This window comes from Pseudochaenichthys georgianus, chromosome 4 (assembly GCF_902827115.2).
Source record: "Pseudochaenichthys georgianus chromosome 4, fPseGeo1.2, whole genome shotgun sequence".
NCBI classification, from domain to species: Eukaryota; Metazoa; Chordata; class Actinopteri; order Perciformes; family Channichthyidae; genus Pseudochaenichthys; species Pseudochaenichthys georgianus.
Window position 1 is genome coordinate 20,142,411 of NC_047506.1, and position 7,478 is coordinate 20,149,888.

Here is a 7,478-nt window from a genome sequence, read left to right on the forward strand (position 1 = left end):
GTGTGTGTGTGTGTGTGTGTGTGTGTGTGTGTGTGTGTGTGTGTGTGTGTGTGTGTGTGTGTGTGTGTGTGTGTGTGTGTATATATGTGTGTGTGGATTGCTGTTTCAGATGTGTAGCCCTTTGAATAGCCGCCACACAGGGGAGTACAAATGTGCCACTGCCGTCAACATAAATCAAAATAAAACTCAAATTTTAATTTTTACAACTTCAAATCCACTCTGTTCTTAAATGAATTGTTCAACATTTTGGGAAATATTTTGCTGGCTAAGTGTTTCATGAAAATATTGTTAATACTTTCATATATGTCCGATACATTTTCATAGTAGTTCCTGCTCTTTTCCTAAACCTAATTAACTAAATAGTTTTGTTGCCTAAACCTAAACAAACTTCAACCGTTTCAAACCTTAACCATGTGTTTATAAAGCTGCAATTGTAAAGTTTAGGTATGAAGATGTGTTAAACTCCTTCCAATGCTAACTAAGGAAACACCATAGTGTGTCAAAATATAGAAGGAACAAACGACGTATGTGGACGTTTCGTGTTGGAGGAATTTTTACACGTTTAATTAATTCCCTGATTTTCTGTCCTCAACCATTTTGCAGTCTCTGGCCTGTCTCCCAAACCCAACCCATGCTCTCTAAGGATTGATTCCACACAGCCACACATCCTACCAGGACTCCCCCCATTCAACCACCCACCCACCCACCCACATCATTTATACATGTGAGCATTAGGACTTGTCACAGCCTCTCAGTCAGGCCCTTTATCAGTCCAGGCCATAGATTCTCATTAAACGGATGAATCCCCTGTCCCTGACACTTCGGCCATCACATGTCCACTCTGCCATCCCTCCACTACTGACCATTTGTCCGATCCAACTGGACAGATAGTAGTGCAGCGAGTGTGCGATCGCTTGCCTCTCAGAGAGCAGGGTGGCATTTCTACACTGCTATCATATCATACTGGCAAGCACGCACAAGCTTACACAAAAAAAAATACCTCACATTCCACGATTAGTCAAAAATCCCATCCAGAGCCAAAAAAGTGTATTGCATGGTCATCAGTGTATCTCTGCTTACTGTAAGTTGACTGGACGATTGGCTAATCAGTTTAACCAGTGGTCAAACACGGTCAGGAGATAGCCAGCGCTGTGTGGTCACTAGATAAGAGGTGCTTCTCCTCCAAAGACGGGCTAGCTGCCTCGTTAGTGCTGGGTCGGTGAACTGCCGTGCAGATTTCTAAATGGCCACTCAAAGCCCAGAGCTGGATTTGTGTGAGTGTGTATGTGTGAGACCCGTGTTACTGCTGTCTCTCTGGACTTTCTCACTCTATCACTGTTTAGCGCGGTTTACCACGTCCCCTCAGTGTGTCGTTGCAGGGGGAAATGTTTAATAGGGATGTTTGTATACCGCTGCTGTTTCTGACTTGAGATTGGAAGTGAGATGCTGAGTTTTGTTTCCCCTTCTGCTGGGGAACACACACACACGCACACACACACACGCTCCTGAGGGCTTTGGTGTTATATTGAAGCAAGTAAATATCAGCGGCATATAGTATTTAGCAGGCCTGCATAGAAGAGTCCTCACACTCTTCCAGCCCCATGACCCTGTACCTTTCTTTGTACACACACATACACTCGTATCTCTGGCCCCTGACCCGAGAGGCAATGAGGTGTGTGTGTGTGTGTGTGTGTGTGTGTGTGTGTGTGTGTGTGTGTGTGTGTGTGTGTGTGTGTGTGTGTGTGTGTGTGTGTGTGTGTGTGTGTGTGTGTGTGTGTGTGTGTGTGTGTGTGTGTGTGTGTGTGTGTGTGTGTGTGTGAAATGTAAAAAATGAATGCATCCTCCACCTCCTGCTGCATCAGGTATTTGTTTGGCTTATGGGAACCTCTCTCACAGCCACAACCAAACATAAAGCATATGCATGTATGTGGGGTGAATCCGTAGTAGATTTTGATTTACACATTCATCCTCATGCCGTGTGTGTATATAAATATATATATTTGATATTATACATCAACATTTAATGGCAGCAAGAGGGCGGGATCCACCACATTTTTCCACCTGGGTTTGAATGCACCAGATCTGTCACTACGCGGGGGGTAGAGAGAATGTCATGCAGGAGGTATGTCTTTCTTCATCGTATCCATCCACATAGTATTTTAATTGGGTTTTCTCTCCTCCGCAGAAAAAAAAGAGAGGGGACAGAGGTGAGAGGTGGAATGAATCATGAAGGGGTGGAGGGGGGAGAAAACATGCTGCTCTGGGTTTCCATCCTCACCTCCCCAGCTATGCCGTCTCACCATTGTGGCCCTCACAATGACTACACTCCAACACACACATCTACGCATGTGCACTTCAGCTAGCCCTCGGTGGTGTTGTAACGTGTATGTATTGAGCCTTATTGAACAATGCTGCAGCTGACATTCCTTCTGTGTTGGATAAGGCTGCCTCATAGAAACATAATCACACTGCTAAACCGAAACCGTCTCCCAGTGACTGTCAAACACTCTCTGAGCAATGGACAAACTGATTGAGCCTTGGAAATGGGACAGAGAATGTATTCAGATAAAGAGCATGTGTGGATGATGTGTGTGTGTGTGTGTGTGTGTGTGTGTGTGTGTGTGTGTGTGTGTGTGTGTGTGTGTGTGTGTGTGTGTGTGTGTGTGTGTGTGTGTGTGTGTGTGTGTGTGTGTGTGTGTGTGTGTGTGGGAGGGGGGATATACATATGGGCGTGAACGTACATGCGCATGAGGGTGTGCGTGCGTTGTATGTTGATGGTTGATGTACAGGCCTGGAGGGCAAACGCTCGGGGCTGCTCTCGTTAAGAACCTGTCAGTCATCGGCAGAGAGGAACCAAAAGCAGTCCAAATCGCAACACTGAGCGCGCGTGTGTGTGTACACGTGTTTATGTGTGTATAAAATGCATTCAGCCACTTGGCTATTCCTAAAAACAAGTGAGGAGAGAAATGTTTGTGAAAAAGGGGAACAGCTCTGGTGCAACATGAAGCCACACTGCCCTCCAGTGGTTGTAAGTTGCTTCACGATTTCAGACATGTGAAACTGGAGGCTGACTTTGTAGATTTATTAACACAACATAGGACATACTTGTTCACAGAGGAGTTTTCAGAATAATAACAAATGTAAACTATTCTCAGACATCACTGAAAGGTGTGGCTTCATGTAAACATTGCACTGTAGGGAGGATTCATTAATAAAGCTCTAGTGTTACTGTGCAATGACACCAAAGAGTGCAGACAGGAAAGAAAAGGAGGAAGTGTAAAAGAGGTTGTTCAGTCTCTAATCTGTAATGCTGTTCACTGGATACATCAAATGCAAAAGTTGTATGTCTTAATTTAGTTAAAATGACATTATAGAACAGCAAAGATCAGAGTATTGTGTATGTATGTAATAGTGGATGTTTTGGGTGATTGTGTTATTGACTTACAGTGAGAACTGATCATACAAGTCACTTAAAAGCAGTATTTTAAACACTGCACTGGGATGTTGCATCTTGTTCATTTTTAATGGTGTACATTTTTTTATACATATTTCTGAGAATCAGTTGGAAGAGCTGGATATTCAGTCGCCCCCTTTCACTAGTCACCTCTAACCTTTATCATCAGATGCTATTCTAGCCTATACCAGATTTGTATTTCTGTCAGATTCTTTATATGGCTTGGTACATTTATAAAAAAGCATGTAGCACTTTTAAACACTGTAGTGTAATCTTTATGACTTTGTTTCATCTTTGACCAAACTTTATTATCTTGTACTTTCCTCACCTTAACTTATATTTGAGGTATTCATGTCGTTGTGTCCCTGGGCAAGACACTTCACCCCAAATTGCTCCTGTGGGAATTGCCCACAGTATTGAGTATGTAAGTCGCAACAAGTGACATGTAATGTAATGTAATGTATTTTAAACCTCTAATGAGCAATCAACAGACATATGTTGAAAAGGGTGAATTTGAATTTCAGAAGGACAATACCCGAAAGCTGTAACCCACTTACAAAGTGTAGGTGCAGAGGGTGGAGGAGGAAAGTTGCATGCATCAGGGTGTAGGGCATACATCGCTTTGCAATCCACTTTTATCACACCTCCCTGTGGTCACAGCTGTGACTGCACAGAGGAACTGACTGCACAAACTCGAGTAGATATTCTGCGGACTCCCCCCTCTGCTGTCCTCTCTGCCATTTGTTAGGAGCTTTAGATACTTACCATGATAAGGAGAGGAGCGAAGAGAAGGAGACATGAGAGGAATCTTTTGAGCAACAACCTAAGACTGTAGAAATTGAAGAAAGAAAAAAGAAGAAGTTGGGGAAGCTGTGACACAGTTTCTCATTCAAACCACACCCACCGCTTCAGCCCGTATAAAAACATGCAGAGCTCAAAATAGAGGCCAGACTTGTGCTGTTATCACCAACAATTATTGTTCTCATCCTACAGTAGCTGGAAATCAATGAAAGAACATGCCCTCAGTTTACATTTAACATTCACAGTCACGCTATTGAAGACATAGCTGTTATACTTTTAGGCTGATTACATCTTTTTTTACACTCTTGTTATAGCAATGGGAATGCACCTAAGCTACGGTACAATCAGAAATTCCCCCAGAAATCTTACTAAACATAGAAGTTCTGCAATGTGGGAGGAAAGAGCGTCTAGTTTCCCTTCACCTCTCAGGTTTCAATCTGATGGATGTAAAACAAGGGCTCATCTGAGACTAGCCAGGGTTGATAAAGGTCAAATGGAAAACAGTATAAAGCATAAGCTGTGATTCGGTATGTATATTATTTTAGGAGTTTTCACTTCCCACACATAAAACTGAAATATACTGTCTAAATGTTTTAGGAAATACTTTATTGTGAGGTGTCACCTTATCTGTTGCCACTCTTTATGACAATAACTTTCTCATCTGACTTTCAGCAATAAAGCAAATAAGTGTAATGTATTTCTTTAAATCTCTACAAATACATAAATAATATAAAAAACTCTCAGTAAGTAGAATTATTAGACTACTGTGTATTAACGTATAAGTGTTAGCAAACAAAGCTGACAACTAATCCAACAGAAACACAGAAACGGCAGCAAATTATTAATTAACCTGCACATTACCCGTAGTTTTATTAGCTGATTCATAAAGTGCTGATAAAGATTCTAAATCTGCTTCTAGGCAACTGAAGAACTTAAAAAAGTGAACTCTCTCTGTCTAAATGAGTTGTAAATGTTAATCGTTTATTTCCCCCGGAAAGTTAATCCGTGCTCATATTTAATCTCAGTTTAAGACTGGCAGGTATCAAAACTTCCAGCGTACAGCACACAGACGATGAGAACATGTATTTTTGTGCTAGACATCTCATGTTTAGGAGTTGAACCTTGAATTGAATTATATTTACATATTGAAAGAATCCCCATTTTTCTAAGAGTGATAACACAAATGTTTTGAGAATAACTGGGAATTTAAATGTTTCTGTTGCAAAACAATATCAGGCACACGTTTTAGAGCCTTTGTGTGTTATAAAACATGTCTGCAGATGGAAGCGCGAGACCAGAGGAAACTGGTCACCAAAACTGGGAAAAGTGTGTTTTAACCCAAGTCATGAGTAGGGTTAGCCATCAAACCAAAAGGAAACTAAAAACAATACCTGGTTATCATTTTCATATGTTTGGAAACTAGGAAAAGATGACAACATAACCACAGCGTTTCCATGATCATGTAAAACCGTGGTCTTAAAAATATCAAAAGTGACTATTGGTGACTATACAGAATGTAAACTCACAGTCAGATGCCTAATCATGACGCCCTCGCACAACATCAAACTGCATCTCAAAATTAACATCAAATGACATTGACATTGAACACAGTTATTGCATGTCAAATATAGGAGGCCTGTGTGTTAAGTCAATAATAGCAGGGTGTTTTCAAAGTTTGTTGGAATTGACCAATTACTTCCTGATTAAATAGATACTGATGTCATGTGAGGTCTTTAGCCTATGCACCATTATAGGGACCGCAGTATCCACTAACAGCGGAGAGAGTTTGTCTCCAGTGGCACTTCTTTTGTATCTTTGCCTAATGACATACAACTTATAGTTTTTTGAATGTATTGGTAAAGAACAAATAATGATGTTTTAAAAGTGTGACAGTGTTGCAGGGTAACACAGTGGATAGCTGACAGGGTCCAGTGACTCACTCACTTGATATGTGACTTCTGTTTTTTAATTGTGGTTGGTTTAAGAAAAGACAGTGAGAAACTTAAATAGGCAACAGTTTGTCATTCAATTGAAACGTCACAGTGAATTGTGAAATTCAGACCGGAAAATATTTTTTCTATTTCTTTGTAATTTTCCAGTTGTTGTTGTTGGGATGATCAGGACACATGTTGTGCCCTAGGGTCTTGTGTATGTGAAGTACTATTGTATGAAATACTTTAACATTATAAAGCAACAACTTTAAATAAGGTGGAGAAGAGCAGACAAAAACAGATCATTCTGAGCAGTGTGTCATGGTGTCAGAGGCACGCTTCAGTGAACTGCAGCTCCCCCTGACTCTGATTCCAGCCGTGCATTTTGGCATGTTTGACTTTGTTGCAGGAAACCCCACATGACAATAATGGCCCATGAAAAAACGACATTACAATTGTTTCAGTTTATCAATTGATTAATATAATCACAAAAAAAAGCGTTATGGGTAAACAGGCTAGTAATGGTCTATATTTTGACCTCAGTGGCGTGCAAACAGTTCAGTACTGCCCTCAGCAGCAAGCAGCTTCACATTTGTGTTACTTCATAAGATAAGGTGTAAGATAAGAAGACAAGATAATATAAGATAAGCCTTTATTCAATTTCTAGAGGACAATCTGGGTGTTGCAGCATCACAAAGTAATAATAATAATTTAAGTTTAGAAGTATTGATATGGTATAACAGAATGGTCAATAATTATAATATATATTACTGACTACAATTCCGAAGTGTCCCTGATGACTCTTTAAAGTGCACAGAGGCTGTTAAAGTTCAATTCGTTACACCTGTAAAACCATTAAAGTGTGAGAGTTGGAGAGTTTATTCTCTGGGAAGCATGAATTGGAATTTTATTTCATCCATGTAAATGTTTGCCTGATAAAACAAAAAAGGTCTTGGGTTGTTCTAACAGCAATGTAAGGCCTCAGTGAAATAGAAGCATCAACCAGAATATTTTTAAATCTACTGTTCATCTTTACAGTAAACATAAAATAGCTTTCTTTTGTAGATTCATCTGTGCAAAGGAGAATGTGCTTGCTGCGCCACTGCTCTTGAGGTTAAGAAGCTTGCATTTCTATTCACATACGATGTTGTAACAAGTCATACATGTTCTGCAGATGTAAGGCCAATTGCCGGTGAAAATGTGATCTATTCTTATTATTTAAATGATGTCCGAACTGCCAACCGTATCATAAGACAGAAATATGTTGCGTGACTGAATACAGATGAATTTGG